This window comes from Macaca mulatta, chromosome 6 (assembly GCF_049350105.2).
Source record: "Macaca mulatta isolate MMU2019108-1 chromosome 6, T2T-MMU8v2.0, whole genome shotgun sequence".
Classification (NCBI taxonomy): Eukaryota; Metazoa; Chordata; class Mammalia; order Primates; family Cercopithecidae; genus Macaca; species Macaca mulatta.
This window is the reverse complement of record NC_133411.1, coordinates 168,102,558-168,123,112: the sequence shown is the minus strand read 5'-3', so window position 1 is coordinate 168,123,112 and position 20,555 is coordinate 168,102,558. Positions and strand designations below refer to the sequence as shown.

General features: G+C 43.6%; 1 protein-coding gene and 1 non-coding gene across 2 annotated transcripts in view; one reads left to right on the top strand and one right to left on the bottom strand.

Moving 5' to 3' along the window:
• The window catches only part of RNF145 (ring finger protein 145), a 347,885-nt gene that overhangs the window by 267,426 nt on the left and 59,904 nt on the right, over positions 1-20,555 (top strand). The gene's annotated exons all lie outside the window — the stretch shown is intronic.
• On the bottom strand, positions 7,274-7,400 carry LOC114679152 (small nucleolar RNA SNORA68). The gene has a single exon (XR_003730830.1). It is a non-coding gene; the product is annotated as a small nucleolar RNA SNORA68 (small nucleolar RNA).

Genomic DNA, 20,555 nt, shown 5'->3' with positions numbered 1-20,555 from the left:
GACAATGTGTGGAGAATCAGGAATGTAATAAAGTTGTTTGGTTGCTCCTAAGTTTGCTGGACAAAGTGATGAAAGAAAACGTTGAACTCAGGGATTCTAACTCCTGGCTCCAGAAGCAGATACTGAACCCCAAATCTTCTAAGATTGCCCTGAGAGAGAGTCTCATCTCCTGTAGAGAAATAGCTGAAATTGTGGAAAATCAGACACAAGCTCTTATCACGTGAGTGGTTGGCCTGCAATGAAAGGTACATGCACAGCCTTGCCAGGTGCCTACTGTTAAAGTGAGGGCATTGATTGCAAAAGAATGGGACCCTGCAATTAGGAATGGGGACATGTGGGAGGTCCCTGATGGGGCTGGGGGCACTGAGCTCCTAAATTCTGATGAGCCTTTTTTGCCAGAGGAAACAGCCTTCCCACCTGCAGTGGTAGCAACATCTCCCCCCACCACCCATGCTGCCATCAGCCCTTCCACCTTTGTCTGAGATTAACCCTGCACTGCCTGAGGCAACAGTGATGGCCTCTCCTGAGGTAGTTGCCAGGTAAGAGAATGCTGATTCTCCTCAGGACCCACCCCCAACACCCCTATTTGCTTCCAGACCTATAACTAGACTCAAGTCCCAGCAGGCTCTAGAGGTAAGGTTCAGAATGTGACCGATGAGGAGGTGTGCTACACTCCAAAAAGAACTGAGTTTTCTAATTTATATAAGCAGAAATCTGGAGAACAGGTATCGGAATGGACTTTAAGGGCATGGGATAATGCTGGGAAGAACATAAAGTTGGATCAGGCTGAATTTACTGATATGGGCCCACTAAGTAGGGATTCTGCATTTAATGTTGCAGATCGGGGAGTTTAAAAAGGTGCTAATAATTTATTTGTTTGGTTAGCTGGAATATGGATCAAAAGATGGCCTACTTGGCTGGGCATAGTGGCTCATGCCTGTAATCCCAGCATTTTGGGAAGCCAAGGTGGGCAGATCACTTGAGGTCAGGAGTTTGAGACCAGCCTGGCCAACATGGCAAAACCCAGTCTCTACTAAAAATACAAAAATTAGCCCGGCTTGGCGGTGCACCCCTATAATCCCAGCTACTCAGGAGGCTGAGGCAGAGTTGCTTGGACCCAGGAGACGGAGGTTGCAGTGAGTTGAGATCGTGCCACTGTAGTCCAGCCTGGGTGACAGAGTGAGACTCTGTCTCAAAAAAAATAAATAAATAAAATAAAATAAAATATGGCCTACTATAAGCAAGCTGGAAATGCCTGATCTTGCTTGGTTTAATGTAGAGGAAGGGATCCGAAAGCCTAGGGAGATTGGAATGTTGGAGTGGATTAGTCACTTTAGACCTACTCATCCCAGCTGGGAGGGTCCAGAAGATATACCCTTCACCAATACTTTGCGAAATAGATTTGTGAGGGGAGCATTTACATCCTTGAAGAGCTCTGTGATTGCTCCTCTTTGTATGCCAGATCTTACAGTGGGAACCGCAGTCACTCAATTAGAAATGTTAAATGCAATGGAAATAATTGGATCCCAAGGTGGCAGGGGCCACGTTGAGGCACTCAACCATCAAAGGCAAGGTGGATGTAGTTACTATAATGGACAGCAGAGGCAAAGCAGCAATCAGAATAGTCTGATTCATGTTGGCTCTGGCTTTGGCTAATTAATCACAGTGTTCCCAGAAGTGAAATTGATAGGAAGCCTACTGCATGCTTACTTAATTTATATGAGCAGAAAACTTTCAGGCTGAATGGACAAAAGACTAATTTGAATTATAAAAATAGACAATCATGGCCTGTCAATCAATTTCCAGACTTGAACCAGTTTACAGACCCAGAAACCCTTGAATGAAGGAGAGGCTGGTTCTCCTTGAGGAAGAACCTCACTATACTACCAACAATTTATGCAGTTAATTTCCCATCCTTCCCTAAGGAGACCTCTGGCCTTTTACCAGGGTAGCTGTGCACTGGGGAAAGGGGAATGATCAGACCTTTCAGGGACTACTAGACACTGGCTCTGAGCTGACATTGATTTCAGAGGACCCAAAACATCACTGTGGTCCTCCAGTTAAAGCAGGGGCTTATGGAGATAAGGTAATTAATGAAGTTTTAGCTCTGGTGTGACTTACGGTGGGTCCAGTGGGTCCCCAGACTCATCCGTGGTCATTTTCCCAGTGCCAGAATGCACAATTGGCATAGACATACTTAGCAGCTCCCAGAATCCCTACATTGGCTCCCTGACTGGTAGGGTGAGGCCTATCACAGTGGAAAAGGCCAAATGGAAGCCATTAGATCTGCCTCTACCTAGAAAAATAGTAAATCAAAAAACAGTATCACATCCCCAGAGGGACTGCAGAGATTAGTGCCACCATCAAGGACCTGAAAGATGCAGGGGTGGTGATTCCCACCACATCCCTGTTCAACTTTCCTGTTTGGCCTGTGCAAAAGACAGATGGATCTTGGAGAATGAGAGTGGGAGAGTGGATTACTGTAAGCTTAACCAAGTGGTGACTCCAATTGCAGCTGCTGTACCAGATGTGGTTTCATTGCTTGAGCAAATTAACACATATCGTTGTACCTGGTATACAGCCATGGATTCAACAAATGCCTTTTTCTCCATTCCTGTCCATAACGCCCACCAGAAGCAATTTGCCTTCAGCTTGCAAGGTCAGCAGTATACCTTCACTGTCCTGCCTCAGGGGTGTATCAAGTCTCCAGTTTTGTTGTAATTTTGTTCACAGAGATCGTGATCACTTTTCTCTTCCACAAGACATCACACTGGTCTGTTTTGCTGAGGACATTATGCGGATTGGACCCACTGAGTGAGAAGCAGCAAGCACAGTGGACTTATTGGTGAGACATTTGCATGCCAGGAGATGGGAAATAAATTCAGCTAAAATTCAGAGATCTTCTACATCAGCGAAATTTCCAGGGGCCCAGTGGTGTGGGGCTTATTGAGATATTTCTTCTAAGTTGAAGGATAAATTACCTTATTTGGCCCCTCCTACAACCCAGAAAGAGGCACAACACCTAGTGGGCCTATTTGGATTTTGGAGGCAACACATTCCTTATTTGGGTGTGTTACTCCAGCCCATTTATCAAATGACTCAAAAGATTATCAGTTTTGAGTGGGGTCCAGAACAGGAGAATGCTCTGCAACAGGTCCAGGCTGCTGTGCAAGCTGCTCTGCCACTTGAGCCATATGACCCAGCAGATCCAATGGTGCTTGAGGTGTCAGTGGCAGATGGGATGCTGTTCAAAGCCTTCAGCCAGCCCCCATAGGTGAATCACAGCAAAGGCCTCTAGGATTTTGGAGCAAGGCCCTGCCATCTTCTGCAGATAACTACTCTCCTTCTGAGAGACAGCTCTTGGCTTGTTCCTGGGCTTTGGTAGAATCTGAAGGTTTGATTATGGGTCATCAAGTCACCATGCAACCTGAGCTGCTTAGAAGGCACAAGTAAGTTACATAAGGAAATGGCTCAAATGCCCATGGTCTCCACTCCTGCCACCCTGCCTTCTCTCCCCAAGCCTGCAGCGATGGCCTCACGGGGAATTCCCTATGATCAGTCTACACAGGAAGAGAAGACTAGGGCCTGGTTTACATATGGTTCTGCACAATATGCAGGTACCACCCAAAAGTGGACAGCTGCAGCACTACAGCCCCTTTCTAGGACATCCCTGAAGGACAGAGGCAAAGGGAAATCCTCCCAGTGGGCAGACCTACCCTCAATGTGGGTGGGCACCATCCAATCATCTGCCAACTTGGCTAGAATAAAGCAGGCAGAAAGTGGTGGGAGAAGCCGACTTGCTAAGTTTTCCAGCTTTCATCTTTCTCCAGTGCTGGATGCTTCCTGCCCTCGAACATCAGACTCCAAGTTCTTCAGCTCTTGGACTTACAATAGTGGTTTGCCAAGGGACTCTCGAGCCTTTGGCCACAGACTGAAGGCTGCACTGTTGGCTTCCCTACTTTTGAGGTTTGGGGACTCAGACTGATCCACTACTGACTTCCTTGCTCCTCAACTTGCTGATGGCCTATCATGTGATTGTGTGAGTCAATTCTTCTTAATAAACTCCCTTTCTCATAGACATATTTCCTATTAGTTTTGTCCCTCTAGAGAATCCCAGATGGGATTCTGTCATTCCCAGATTTTTCCAGGGTTTCTGCCATTGCCTCCCCATTTTCTCACCAACTACCTTCCAGCACACATGCCATGGGTTTGACTTCTTTCTCATAGACACTTCCTGATATTTTAGTTTTCTGCATTATCTCCAGTTCTTTCTCTTCCTTTGGTCTTGGAAAATCTTGCCACAACTTTGTGTTGTCCAGATTCTTCTTAGGCCTCTGAGCATTTCTTTTTCATTGTCTATTTTTTTTTTTTTTATATTTGTTCCATCATCTGTCCATGAAATACTCAGCTTCTAGCATTCCATTTTTGGCCCACTGTCTTTCTCAGTTTTTCCCAGGTTACCTCATCCACTCCCAAGGATTTAACCACCACTTCTATACTAATGACTCTTGAACCTACAGCTTTAGTCCAAAATCCATGTCCCATTGCTGTATATCTGTCTTTGATCTCCCACAAGCTAATAAAACTCAACTTGTCCCAAACTCTATATATCTTCTGAAAATCTGTATTTTTCTCTTGCATTCTTTCTCTTCAGTGGTGGATATAATTACAAACTGCTCGGTTATTAAGGAAAAATATTCAGTGCTTTGAGGATGTTTAGTAGAGGCACTCTCTATCTGTCTAGGATCGGGAGTGGGGATGCGAGAAAAGGTTCTCTCACTTAGATATTATTGAGGCTGGCATCTCCAGATATGCACAGCTCAGGAGTCTGACTGCATCATTTCCTTGCCCCAGACCTTCAGGAAAAACATGCAGTGGTGCCCCCAGCGGGTAGCCATCTTGATAGAGAGGAGTGTGTTATCATTGTTTAGAATCGTTGGCAATAGAGTCAGTTTTATTATTGTTTTCTAATACTCAACAGACAGTCTACCCCCTTTTTGTCTGCACCCAGCATGGTTCACTCACATTGCCCTACTCCTTGGTACTCCACTGAAAACTTGAAGGCCTCCACCCTCCTCTCCTTATCCCTATCTGCCCTTCAGCCAAGGCCAAATCACTCTGTTGTTCCTCATTTCTGTGTCTTTTCTCATGTTCTTCCCTCTGCCTGGAATTCCTTCTACTCCGCACATACACTGTATCTAGTTTACCCCTACTCTTTAAGATTCAACTTAAATATCGCTTCCCCCAGGAAGCTGTCCCTGTTCACCCAAGGCTGAGTCACATGCCCTTCCTTGGACTTCCATGGTATCTTCTAAATACTAAATTTCTGCATTGACCACATTGTACTCTAATCTGTTCATGATTTTGTCTCTCTCAATTACTGTGTGCCAAATGAAGTAGTCTTTTTCACTTTTTTATTCACTGAGATCCGAGGAAACACTACATTATTCATTTTCATATCTCCGGGATCTAGGGAAATACTTGTCACAATATTGATGAGAAAGGTGTTTACATCATGTTGTGACACAAGCTTTAAATTCTGCAGAACACTAATTTTCATGGGAAAAATAATATTTGGAGCATGGCCTTAGGGTCTCCCTCCACTTCCTTTCCTGGTACCCTTTAGAAACCTTTATGTGAACCTTCCACATATATATGGAAGGCTCAGGTTGGTCTTCAACACCACTGCCTTGATTCTACAAATTTACAAAGTGGAAGACATTTTTCAGTTTTAAAGCATGCTCTTCTCCTGCTCTCTGCAGAGCTTCCATTTTTGCAAGACAGTGACTGAGAGTCTGGTATTCCATTATTATTCTATTCATTTAACTGCACCAGTAAATAGTGATAGAATTCAGAACTCAGAGCTACCACAACATGGAATTTTTAAAAGGCACTTGAAATCCTTGACAGCAGAAGCAGGGACATTTAAAATATAGAGGACAGGGAACCAAATTGTGAAATGTTCTCTCTATAATCTTCATCAAAGAGATGTGCTTTGAAATGATTCCTATTCCAGGGAAGAAAATATGATCTGCTCCTCTCTTCCCATGCCCACCATTTACAAAGCACCACCAAGTTTTACAGATATTTTCTTCCCAGTGTCTCTCGTAACCATTCCTTTCTTAAGGTTTCATAAGAACCGTATGAATGTTCTTTGACATCATATATTATATGCAGTGATTCTTTAAATAGTGTTCTAGTGTTGAGATGGCAAAAAGCTCTGGAAGCACTGGTGTGCTGGTAAATGTTTCACAGTCAGCTCTCAGGGGAAAGAAGCTCTGTTGGTAGTGTTTGCCAGTCTCCATGGTGTAAATATTCCCACCAAGGCAGATTTCAAGCTATCAACTTGATGTCACTGAATGAGGAGCTGGGGAAAGGTGGACCCCATCGTCTGTACTGAACCAATATAAGCTGCTGTATATCAGCTCTAGCACATTTCTGGATGGACGATTAATTTTTCTCAAGCACCATTTAAGACAGGCTATTCTCAGATTCAGAAATCTACCCAGACTTCTACTGTCTACCATGGAAATAGAAAAAAAAAACAGTCTGTCCGCTTTTCCCTATCACCACAAATACTATGTTGGGCTACTTGATTGGAGTCTGCATTAACTAGTTAAATGATCTCCCTGGTTCCACTCTTACCTCTATAGTTCTTCTCCCTACAGCAATCAGAGTAATTGTTTAACACCAATTTGATTGTGTTACCTGCCCGGAGGCAATATTGCACCACACCAGGAACTATGCCACTGGTGCAACATGAAGTTGTGCAATACCCAGGCTATTCAACCATACTCAGCACCCCGACCTCTGCTTAAAATCCTCAGAGGTTTTCCATTACATTTAGGGATTTGTATATTTGTGTTTATATAACATATGGTTTAACCTGGTCTCCAAAGGCCTGCATGATCTGACTGCAGCTTCCTCTCCTGTCCCATCCATGCCGCTCTCCCTCTGACTCACTTGGTTCCAGCTTCTCTGAACTTCCCAACTTCCTTCAATTCCTCTGCCATACCAAGCTCTCTCTAGGATCCCACCTGGACTGCTCTTCTTTTTCATCTTCCTCTGGTTAAACTTTCTTTCTGAAGTCTCTGCTCATGAGGCACTCTCCAGAGAGATCTTTGAACCCCTGATCTAAATTAAGCCCCCTCAATTAGTCTCTTTCATGGCACATTATTTTCTCACTTCTCAGCATTATAGTGGGTACTGTCATTATGAGTGTTTTGGTGTCAATGATGGCAGGCTTTTTTTTTTTTTTTTTAATTTTCACTGGGGATGTAGAACCTCCAAATTTACTGTGAGGGGCACAGCCACTGCCTCGCAAAGGTGACAAGATGTGCTTGCTGTTTGCATCTGTTTAAATCATCACAATAAGAAAGTGATTCTTGGCCGGGCGCAGTGGCTCAAGCCTGTAATCCCAGCACTTTGGGAGGCCGAGACGGGCGGATCACGAGGTCAGGAGATCGAGACCATCCTGGCTAACACGGTGAAACCCTGTCTCTACTAAAAAAATACAAAAAACTAGCTGGGTGAGGTGGCGGGCGCCTGTAGTCCCAGCTACTCAGGAGGCTGAGGCAGGAGAATGACGTGAACCCGGGAGGCGGAGCTTGCAGTGAGCTGAGATCCGGCCACAGCACTCCAGCCTGGGTGACAGAGCGAGACTCCGTCTCAAAAAAAAAAAAAAAAAAAAAAAAAAAGAAAGTGATTCTTGGCCGGGCGCGGTGGCTCAAGCCTGTAATCCCAGCACTTTGGGAGGCCGAGGCGGGCGGATCACGAGGTCAGGAGATCGAGACCATCCTGGCTAACACGGTGAAACCCCGTCTCTACTAAAAATACAAAAAAACTAGCCGGGCGCGGTGGCAGGCGCCTGTAGTCCCAGCTACTCGGGAGGCTGAGGCAGGAGAATGGCGTAAACCCGGGAGGCGGAGCTTGCAGTGAGCTGAGATCTGGCCACTGCACTCCAGCCTGGGTGACAGAGCAAGACTCCGTCTCAAAAAAAAAAAAAAAAAAAAAAAAAAAAAGAAAGTGATTCTTGGGTTTAGGTATGAGTGATGGCAGTTTTTATGACCAGAAAAGATGATTTATGATGAGTTTGGTTTTTAGATATTAATATTCCATTTAAGGTTATAAGATCAAAAAACTATTTGTCCTTAAGCTTTAAAATTCAAAATAAAAATCACATTGTTCTATTAATGAATACATGAGACTTTAACAGTCACTTTTAAGGGAGACTTTGATTAATGTGCAAGCCCATTTACAAACTTAATTTTAATTTTTTTTTTTTTTTTTTTTCTGAGACAGAGTCTCGCTCTGTCGCCCAGGCTGGAATGCAGTGGCATGACCTCGGTTCACTGCAAATGCAACCTCTGCCTCCGGGGTTCAAACAGTTCTTCTGCCTCAGCCGCCGAAGGAGCTGGGACTACAGGCACACACCACCACCCAGCTAATTTTTGTGTTTTTAGTAGAGATGAGGTTTCACCATATTGGCCAGGCTGGTCTTGAACTCCTGACCTTGTGTTCCACCCACCTTGGCCTTTCAAAGTACTGGGATTACAGGCATGAGCCACCGTGCCTGGCCAGTTTTAATTGTTAAACATTAAAAAATTACATTCATACATTTAATATACTTGTTTTCATTTCAAGTCATTCAACTGTGTAACAAAAATAATTTAAGTAACTCTAACAGATGAAACATAAATTTGGTGAATATTAGGTTCTTCTGAATGTTCCAATAATATCTTTAAATTTAGTAAAGTTTTCTTATACATTGAACTTGAAGTCAGAAGTTAATCAATTATTCAATTAAATATTATATATTAAATCATAAAGCAATTCTGTTTGATTTGCTCATCTGCTATTAATAAATTCTCCAAATTATTACATATATTCTAAATAGCAAGTGCACAAGGTATTTCTCAACTTACCATGAATATATGAATACAATGGGTTTGGCTTAATCAGTTTTCATAATTCACTCTTTTATTTTCAGTTACAGATCCTCCTAGAATTAAAATGGGCAGATGAAGCAGATAGTTATACCACACCAAACATTTGGTGTTATTTTTCAGGAGGAGGTCACTGAGGATACAAATTGACCCTGGATTTGGCTGGGATTCAGGGTTTTGTGTTCTCCCAACATACTGAGGCCCAGTTATGAGGCCTAGTTATAGGAATTTCATAGTCAGAAAGGGTCCCATGTTCACATCCCTAATTCTAGTGAAATCTGGGTCTGTAACCCCTCTCCTAGGTTCTTTCACTTTGAGATTGGATTGATTTACTCTTTGAATGGCTTTATTCTATTCTAAATTATCTTATTCTTCCAAGCAGGCCAAGCTCAGCTCTTACTGATATTTAAATAGAATCCAGTTGGGATTCCACAAATCTCTTTGTAGTTTTGTATAGCTCTATTTACAATGGTAAGATCAGTCTTAATGACAGGAATGGATCTCAATCTACAAACGCAGGTCTGCAAAAATTCTTATTTTCTAAACATGTGACTCACAATTTAATTAATTAATTTTTCTAGGTAAACACAAGGCATGGGATTGTTACTTGCTACAAGGCGGGACCTACAGGAAAGGGCTGGCAGGGACTCGTGGTGTTAAGGTTCCAGGGCCAAGTTACCCAACCCACTGGAATTTTTTGTTCTGGGGGCTCACCTTCTGGGATCTAGGGGAGTTGGAGCAGCAGCTGCAGCAACAGTGGATGATAATGAGCAATAGCAAGAACAACACGGTGCTGACGAAGGTGAGGAAGATAATGTAGGCAGCAGTGTCCACTTGGACTGAAAGGGCTGATCCCTGTCAGCTTTGGTCTCCCCACACTTCCAGAACCATTACCCCCAGCTCCTCCATGAACAACAGACCCATTTTAGCAGAAGCACCCTGGTGCCACCTCTTAAAAATATACTAGACAAGCACCATGAAACACATGGGCACTCAGCCACTGTTGACTTTGTGAACAAAAGAAAGAGAGGCTGGGTGCGGTGACTCATGCCTGTAATCCCAGCACTTTGGGAGGCCTAGGCAGGCAGATCACGAGATCAGGAGATGGAGATCGTCCTGGCCAACATGGTGAAACTGCATCTCTACTAAAATACAAAAAATTAGCCAGGCGTGGTGGCATGCGCCTGTAGTCCCAGCTACTGGGGAGGCTGAGGCAGGGAAATCACTTGAACCTGGGAGGTGAAGGTTGCTGTGAGCCAAGATCATGCCATCGCACTCCAGCCTGGGTGACAGGGTGAGACTCTATCTCAAAAAAAAAAAGGAAGGAAGGAGAAAGAGAAAGAGAGAAAGAAGAAAAAGAAAAGGAAAGAAGGAAGGAGAAAGAAAGAAAAGAAAAAAGAAAGGAAGGAAGGAAAGAAGGAAAGAGAGAAGGCAGAGAAGAAGCAAGGGAGGGAGAGAGGAAAGAAGGGAGAGAGGGAGGGAAAGGACGAGTAGGCTTTAATTGATAATTTGAACCCTTATTCAACCCGAATTGAAAATGATAGAGTCAGTACTCATCCTTCCCTTTCCTCCTGAGATTTCATCTGGGTTCCAGGTGAACCCAGTGACATCAAGTTGGACAGCTTGAGACTTGCCTTGGGTGGAGTAGTTACACAGGGAATAAGGGTTTCTAAACCTTTAGAATTTCCTAATAGGACTGTCTTTTGTAATTCATAGCATGCCTCTTTGAATCATACCTGACCACATGCTAATGAGAGAATTCTTAACCTCTAGAGAGATTCAGGATAGAGCTGATCACCAGGTGACTTTCAGCCCCATCCCCTAACCCCTAACTGTGGGGAGGGGAAGAGGGGCTGGAGATTGAGTTCAATCACCAATGGCCAATCAATCACACCTACATAATGAAACTTCAGTAAAATCTCTTGAAAACAAGGTTTAGGGATCTTCTGAGTTTGTGAACATATTGACGTGCTGGGCAGGTGGATGCCCAGAGAGGGCACGGGCGCTCTGTCCACCTTCAACTCCCTTCCTTGCCCTATGCATCTCTTCCATTTGGCTGTTTCTGAATCATATTCTTTATAATAAAACTGCAGTGGTTGTGTCCTGTGGGTCTTTCTAGCGAATTATCAAACCTGGTGGAGGGTGGGGAGTGATATGGTTTGGCTGTGTCCCCACCCAAATCTCATCTTGCATTGCTGTGTGTTGTGGGAGGATCCTGGTGGGAGGTAATTGAATCAGGTGCTCAGTTCTTTTCCATGCTGTTCTTTATCAGCATGATTACGTCTTTATCAGCAGCGTGAAAATGAACTAATACAGGGAGGGTCATGGGAATCCCCAAATTTGTAGTTGATTGAGCAAAGGTTCAGTTAGCTTGGAGCCCCGTATCTGGCTAACATGTGAAGTGGAGGCACTGTTACGCAACTGAGCCCATAACTTGGGGGGTCTGCACTGACTCCAGGTCACTGGTGTCAGAGTTGAGTTGAATTATTGGACACCCAGTTGGTATCAAAGAATTGGAGAATTGGTGGTCCTTGGAAAATGACAGATTTGCTGTCAGAAAAACAATGCTGTGCTGTATGCCTAGAGATCACTTTGCTCTTCTACGCCAAAGAAAAGCACAGGCGGAATCTGTGAGGTTTCAAAGTCCAAGTGCAAAGGCATCTACAAAGCCATTTCTGCTCAATGTTGGTCAACTTGCTGGGCTGGGCCTGGAGAATGTGAGCACCAGTCTCCTCTGCTCTTATGAAGTCCAAACTAATCTTGAATTTGTCATCCCCTGGAGCTTGGCCTGGGCAATGACATAGGGTGGATGCTCCATTTTGCAAAGACCCAACACCACCTAAGTTCTAATCACTTCCCTCTGACTCTCCTCCATCCTCGGGAAAAGTTGCCAGTCTCTGGGCCAGAATAGCCTTGCTCTGATTCATTGAGTATCTTCTCAAATCACTATTCATGTATTCATGACAGAAGTTACAGTCTATACCTACTGAAAACTTGGATTTTGGAACTCAAGAGCTAGCACAAGGTTTTTGTTAGTTATACATTGGATTCTGCAATTCATCTATCTTCTGCGTCATACATGCAGAAAACTGAGCTGATTGAATGGGTAAGAGCCAAAGGAGAACAAGTAATGCTGGGGACAAAACACACAATGAGTAATTTTCCAAAATATTAGCTCAGCACACACTTTGACCATTTGTATTAATGTTTATGGAATAGTATTTGATGTCAGTTTTTCCACTAGACTGTAAATACCACGAGGACAGGGATTACATCTTGCTTGTTCATTATTGTACAAAAACTACCTAGACAAAACCTGCATCCAAAAGAAAATCAATAAAGTTGAAGTCATTAATGAATTTAAACTCCTTAGACATTCAATATCTAAGTGATAACTCCCTGCTCTGATAAGCTAATTTTATTCCTGTAGTCACCAACTTTCTATATCACCTGAATTAATACAGTTATCAGCTTCTATCTGTCACTTATTCAAGACCAGATCATTTCTTTGAATATATTGTTTTCTTTGCTAAAAATGTCCTTTCTCCACTGTAATAAAACATCTTCCCCTCTTTCAAACTATGCCTTAAAACTGATCTACAACCTTCCATGATTGACCTCACTTGTCTATACACTCAGCTTCATTCATTCATCCCTTTAAAAATATATATTGAGTAATTAGTCTGTATTGGACACCATTCTAGGCACTGGCGATACAAATGTAAATGAAAAGCTGTCTGTCCAAATAAATAAAACATAAATGAGGTATTTTTAAATAGTGATAAAAGCTATTAAAATACAAACAGGCTGGGCGCAGCAGATCACGCCTGTAATCCCAGCACTTTGGGAGGTCGAGGTGGGTGGACCACTTGAGGACAGGAGTTCGAAACCAGCTTGGCCAAAATGGCAAAACCCATCTCTACTAAAAATACAAAAATTAGTTGAGCATGGTGGCAGGTGCCTGTAATCCCAGCTGCTCGGGAGGCTGAGGCAGGAGAGTTGCTTGAACCCGGGAGGTAGAGGTTGCAGTGAGCTGAGATCATGGCATTGCACTCCAGGCTGGGCGACAGAGCGAGACCCAGTCTCAAAGGAAAAACAAACAAAAAACACAGGGCAGTGTGTGATAGAAAGTGATCAGGGGACAACAGAACAACATTAGTGATTCAGGAAAGTCCTAAGCTGGGTGCCATGGCTCGCACCTGTAATCCCAGCACTTTGGGAGGCTGAGTTGGCCATATCACCTGAGGTCAGGAGTTCAAGACCAGCCTGGACAACATGGTGAAACTCTGCCCATTCTAAAAATACAAAAATTAGCCAGGAGTGGTGATATGCACCTGTAATCCCAGCTACTTGGTTGGTTGAGGCAGGAGAATCCTTGAACTCAGGAGGCAGAGGTTTCAGTGAGCCGAGATGGTGCCACTGCACTCCAGTCTGGGTGACAGAGTGAGACCCTGTCCTAAAAGAAAAAAAAAAAGTAATGATTCAGAAAAGTCCTGTCTGAGCATGTGATGTTTGAGCCAAAGTCTGAATGAAGGGAAGATGTGAGGATGGAGCATTTCTGCTACCATTTTTGTCAGGAGGGTGAACAAGTGCAGAGGGCCTGATGCAAGCATGGGTTGGCGTTCCTGGAAAAGCATAAGTGAGGCCTGTGACTCAAGCTGGGGGACTAAGGAGGAGAGTGGTAAGAGATGAGGGCAGAGAGGCAAAGGTGCCAGGTCAGGCTGGGCCCTGTGGGCAAGGAATAGGAGTATGCATTTTGAACATGAGGGACACGTGGAAGGCTCTGAAACTGGGCCATGTCATGGTCTGATTACCTTTCAAAAATTTATCTAGCCACTGGGTTAGGGGTAGACTACAAAAGTGAAAGCAAAAGGACTACGTAGAATTTAATTGCAGTAACATGAAATGATAGCTCAGCATGAACTAGGACGGTAGTGAAAATGGAGAGAAGTGGACAGACTGGAGACCTATGGTTGAGATCAAGCCAGTAGGGCTTGTTGATGGATTGGCTGGGCACGGGAATGAAGACTAGGGTACATGGGGAAACAGGAGAATCAAATTTGAACTTGACTTCCAGATCTGGGTTGGTGGTGTCATACGCTGAGATGTGGGACCAGGGAAGGAAAGATTAAGGTGGAAGTAAGGGGCAGGAGTCCAACGTTCTATTTAATTCACCTCCAAGATGCCTATTAGACATCTGGGTGCAGATGTTGAGTATGTGTTGGAATATATAAGCCCGGATCCCTGAGGAAAGGCAGAACAGGTAGTGGTAAAGAGAGCAGACTCTGGACTCAGCTTACCCAGTTTCGAATCCTGGCTCCTACCTATGTAGGCTTGAACCTCTTTGTGCCTCAGTTTCTTCATCTATGAATTGGGGATAAAAACAGTACTCACCCTGTAAATTTGTTCTGAGGATTAAATGAGTTAATACATATAAAGACCTTAAGACAGGGTCTGGTACATAGGGAGTGTCCAATAAGTGTTAACTACTATCATCAATAGGAGGCTGGGATTTGGACACAGCTGAGGGTACAGCTGAGGGCTGGAACATAAATTTTGGTATGGAATTTTAAAACCATGGGAGTGGATGATATCCCCTCAGGAGACAGTGTGTTTAGAGAACGCAAAAGGGCCCTGAGCCAAGCCTTGGGTCACTCTAACACTTACAGCTAAGGCAAAATAGCCCTCAAATGAGAGTGAGAAAGAACAGCTAATGAAGTAGAAGAAAAACCGGGAAGGCATGCAGTCACAGAAACTGTGGTAGGTTAAACAGTATTCTCCCCAGAATTCATGCCCATCTGGAATTTCAGAATGTAACCCTATTTGAAAATAGGGTCTTTACAGACCTAATAAGTTAGATCTAATAAGTTCAGATGAGGTCGTACTGATTACAGTGGGTCCTGAATGCAGTGACTGGGGTCCTTACAAAAAGGCCATGTGATGGCAGAGGCAAAGATTGGAGTGAGGCAGCTACAAGCCAAGGAACACCAAGGATTGGCAGGAGCGACCAAAAGCTAGCAATAGTCAAGAAAGATTCTTCCCTAAAGACTTCAGAGAGAGCACGGCGCTGCTGAAACCTTGATTTTGAAATTCTAGCCTCCAAAACTGTAAGGGAATAAATTTCTTTTATCTTAAACCATTCAATTTGTAGTCATTTGTTACAGCAGCCTTAGGCATCTAATGCAAAAATCAGGAGGAGAAAGTGTTTTTAAAAGGGGGAGATGATTGGCTAGGTGCGGTGGCTCACACCTGTAATCCCAGCACTTTGGGAGGCTGAGGCAGGTGGATCACGTGAGGTCAGGAGTTCGAGACCAGCCTGGTCAACATGGTGAAACCCCATCTCTACTAAAAATACAAAAACTAGCCAGGTGTAGTGGCGCATGCCTGTAATCCTAGCTACTCGGGAGGCTGAGGCATGAGAATTGCTTGAACCCAGGAGGCAGAGGTTGCAGTGAGCTGAGATTGTGACACTGTACTCCAGCCAGGGCCACAAGAGCAAAACTTCATCTCAAACAAAACAAAACAAACAAACAAAAAAATGTGGGGAGATGGTGAACTCTTTGAAATGGCTGGTGACAAGTAGAATAAGATCAGTACTGACAAGGGACCACTGGATTTGGTGAGGAAGTCTTTCATGATCTTGCTAGAAAACTTTTAGTGAAATATTTGGGGTAGAATTCTGATTGAAATGGATTAAGGGGAGAATAAAAGGTAGGAAGTTGAGGCAGTTGCTATAGACAACTTTTTAGGATATTTTTTGTAGTGAAGTGGAGCTGAAGGTTGTGAGGCATGAAGTCAAAGGAGGGATTTTTTTTTTTTTTTTTTTTTTTTTTTTTTTTTTTTTTTTTTGTAGACAGGGTCTCACTCTGTCACTCAGGCAGGAATGCGGTGGCACAATCATAGCTCACTGCAGCCTTGAACTCCTGGGCTCAATCAGTCCTCCTGCCTCAGCCTCCCCAATAGCTGGCACTAAAGGTGTGTGCCACCATGCTTAACTAATTAAAAAATTTTTTTTGTAGAGGTAGGATCTTACAAGGATGCCCAGACCGGTCTCAAACTCCTGGCCTCACACAATCTTCCTGCCTTGGTCTCCCAAACTGTTGGGATTGCAGGTGCAAGCCACTGTGTTTGGACACATTTTTTAAATAACTGCCATTCTAATCATGTTTGTATGCTAGTGGAAATGACTCAGTAGAGAGGGGACTTGATGGTACGAGAAAGAAAGGGATTTATTTCAGATTTTAAGTGCTGGGAAAAAAAAACAAGAGGCTGAGATTCAGACTGCTAGTAGAGGATCTGATCTATGGGTGAAGCCAGGGAACCTCTACCAAGGTACAAGAAAGAAGGCCTAAAATATTGCTACGGTCTGGTCATTTCATGGTGGATAGACAAGGGATTTGATGGATCACTTCGATTTTCTCAGCTACTCACTGAGCTGAAAATAGTGGAAGAGAGAGGATGGGTGGTGTGGAAGGTTTGAGAAGAAAGCAGAGCATGCCCCTCTGGGAGTGGGAAACAAATGTATCAGGACAATGCAGTGGGATTGTGGAGCGCGCCTGAAGGCTCAGATTTGAGATCTGTGATTGGTTGTGTGATTTATCCAGCACTATTAGCCACTCAGGTGCAGGTGCAGAGCAGACAAAGAGCCAAGAATCCTTGTAAGTGGCACATTTAAATGACACAACATAGAACCTATGGTGGGTGAAGAGAGATGGAAGGACATAAGAGGAAGATGTAAAGAGCTGGTAGGGTCAGTGGATTGGAAACTTGATGCTAAGAAGAACACTTTAGTAAAGACACTATGAAAACAGGACCAGAACCTTAATAGGAGTGGTCAGCAGGAAGATTATTGAAAATAAGGTTTTTGTGGCCAGGTGCGGTGCCTCATGCCTGTAATCCCAGCAGTTTGAGAGGCCTAGTAGGCAGGCAGATCACCTGAGGTCAGGAGTTTGAGACCAGCTTGGCCAACATGGTAAAACCCCATCTCTACTAAAATTATAGAAATTAGCTGAGCGCAGTGGTGGATACCTGTAATCCTAGCTACTCAGGAGGCTGACACAGGAGAATTGCTTGAGCCTGGGAGGTGGAGGTTGCAGTGAGTCAAGATCGAGCCTGCACTCCAGCCTGGGTGACAAAGCGAGACTGTCTTCAAAAAAAAAAAAAAAAAGGAAAAAAAGAAAATGAGTTTTTTGGAAGTTGATGTTGACAAATTAGCTGAAGACATACTATAGACAATCTTCTAAGTGGAAGAGAGAAGGAGTGAGGGATTCAAAAAGAAATAAACTGTGGCTTGTGCCAGAACGAGTTTATAATCAATTAAGGGATAAAATATGTACCGAGCAGCTTTATAACACGGCAGCATACGTAGGTCCACCTATCTAACTGGGTCATAAGAGGCTTGAAGGGAGAAATTATGTTCCCATTCATTTACATCACACTTAGCATCTGCAGGAATTGTGTGTTCTAATTCACTTATATGGCACCTAGTATCTAACAGATGCTATGAATATGTGTTCAGTAAATATTGACTGATAGTATCTTTAGTATCTTTGAATAGTGAAGGTATAAGCATGATAAGCCAAAAAGTAATAATAATAACAATGATGATAATAAGTGCTTATCCTGGTTTGGGCTGCTATAACATGTCTTAGATAAGGTAACTTATAAACAATATAAAGGTATTGCTCACGGTTCTAGAGGTTGGCAAGTCTAAGATCAAGGCAGCAACGGTTGTCTGGTGACAGCCTGTTCCTGATGACAGTGCTTTCTATGTGTCCTCACATGACAGAAGGGGCGAACAAGCTCCCTCAAGCCTCTAATCCCATTTATGAGAACAGAGCCCTCATGACCTAGTCACCTCCCAGAGACCCCACCTCTTAATACTATTGCAGTGGAGAATAGATTTTAACATATGAATTTTGGGGGAACATAAACGTTCAGACCATAGCAATGCTGCTTTCCTTGTGCAAGGCATTGTTCTAAGTACTTTATATGTATAATGACACATCTAACCACAAAATCCTACGAGGTAGGTGTTATTAAATAGGAAATTAGGCAAAGAAAAGTTGAGTACCTTGGCCAAGGTCACACAGCTGGTAAGAGGCAGAACCAGGCTTTGAACCCAGTTAGAGTAACTCTAGTCCGCACTCTCCTAGCTGCCACCTCCATTTCCTATTCAGAAAGAGTTATTCATTAGCCGCACTCTTCTCAGAAGTCTATGACTCAAAGCAAACGTTCTTATTTTGTGAAACAATGTGGAGACATTGTATTAGTCTGTTCTCATGCTGCTAATAAAGACATACCTGAGACTAGGTAATTTACAAAGAAAAAGAGGTTTAATAGACTCACAGTTCCACATGGCTAGGGGAGCCTCACAATCATGGCGGAAGGTGAAGGAGGGGCAAAGGCATGTCTTACATCGCAGCAGGCAAGAGCCCGTATACAGGGGAACTGCCCTTTATAAAACCATCAGATCTCATGAGACCTATTCACTATCATGAGAACAGCATGGGAAAAACCTGCCCCCATGATTCAATTACCTCCCATGTGGGAATCATGGGAGCTACAATTCAAGATGAGATTTGCGTGGGGACACAGCCAAACCATATCAGACATCAAAGAAAACTCACAGGGGCCTGGCACGGTAGCCCACGCCTGTAATCCCAACACTTTGGGAGGCCGAGTCAGGTGGATCACCTGAGGTCAGGAGTTCAAGACCAGCCTGGCCAACATGGTGAAACCCCATCTCTACTAAAAATACAAAAATTAGCTGAGAGTGGTGGCGCACACCTGTAGTTCCAGCTCCTCCGGAGGCTGAGGCAGAATCGCTTGAACCTGGGAGGCAGAGGTTGCAGTGAGCAGAGATCACGCCACTCCACTCCAGCCTGGGCAACAAAGTGAGCCTTTGTCTCAAAAAATAAAAACAAAGAAAACTCACAGGGAAGATTCCTGAAGTGTTATTGCCTTTTGTTTGTATAGTCATTTCAGGTAAAATAATCATTCATTCATTACTAAGGAGACACCAGTGGGGCTTGAGTTCTAGACTCTGAATAAACTCATCACCTATCCTGGCATATCAGTGGGACAGGAAGCAGGTGCAGCATAATGGGGGACATACACATAGAACCCTGACGAGTCTGGGTTGTATCTGAGTTCTGCTGCTGCTAACTGTGTGACTCTGGACAAGTTACTTGACCTCTCTATGCCTCAGTTCTCTCATTTTCAGAATGGCAATAATTATACTATCTACTTCATAGGTTTTTCATGATAATTAAACGTGATAATTCACGTAAACCACCTAGTACAGGACCTAAAACATAGTAAATGCCCTAAATGTTACTCTCCTAAGTGAACTCCTCAGCATTTCCCTGATTTCCGTGTTAAAGTCCAAACTCCTTTGCATGGCATGAAAAATCCCTCCTTAACTCCTGGACTGGCCCCAGCTTACCTCATCTTTCCCTCCATTCCCTCTGTAAATCTGAGATCCAATCGTAATTGTTTTGTGTATCATTTCTTATATGAACTTTACACTCTGGAAGTAACAAGATTCATGATGCAATCAAAATGCAATCTGATTTTATCACTCACTATCGCTTTAAGTATTCAGAAGGAGTAATTTTTCTCTGCCTTCCAATGGAAACTTGGACAGATATCAAGAATTCTTAATTAGTGGGCAGTCCTACTCACTTTAAGTAAAAAATCAGTCTGGCTTTGGTAATTAGAAATGTGTCGAGATATTAATTAAATGCCTCAATCTCCATTCAAAAAGTGAGAGTTCTCTGCACCTGTGAGGGCCTGTGGTCACCTTATGCTCTCTCTACCCCACTTAAATCCTCCCCAGGCACCAGCAGCTGCACTTGGGCAGAAGCCAGCTGAGGCAATGCAGGTTGCTGGTGGTCTTCAGGTTGTCTGCATCTGGCAGGTGCCTAAACTTGATTCTTTCTCTTCTGGTTGCACATCTTTTTTTTTTTTTTTTTTTTTTTTTTTTTAAGATATAGCAGTTTATTAAAAAGAGTATATGGATATCCACCAGTAAGTGACATAATTGATAAAAGAGGACCCATAACATCACCGATTCTCCTATTACTCCATGAAACTACTCCATGCATTGATTTAGAAGGGACCTTGGTTTGCAGGGTGCACAGGTTGCTTCACATCATAGAATATATAACACATAGGAGCAGTAATTTCATAGAATCTGAACAATCGGCACCACTGCTACTCATATCTTAACTGGTAGAAGCTAGCTGGCTTTTTATAACTGATCAACTATTGTGAGAAGCTGTTGACTCTCCATGGGTTGTTTGAAGATTTGTTTTTTCTTTTTTTGAGACTGGGTCTGGCTTTTTTGCCCAGGCTGGAATGCAGTGGCATGATCTCGGCTCACTGCAACTTCTGCCTCCTGGGCTCAAGTCATCGTCCCACCTCAGAGTCCTGAGTAGTTGGGAGGGACTACAGGTGCATGCCACCACGCCCGGCTAATATTTGTATTTTTTTTAGTAGAGATGGGGTTTCGCCATGGTGGTCAGGCTGGTCTCAAATTCCTGACCGCAGGTGATCCAACCGCCTTGGCCTCCCAAAATGCTGGGATTACAGGCATGAGCCACCGTG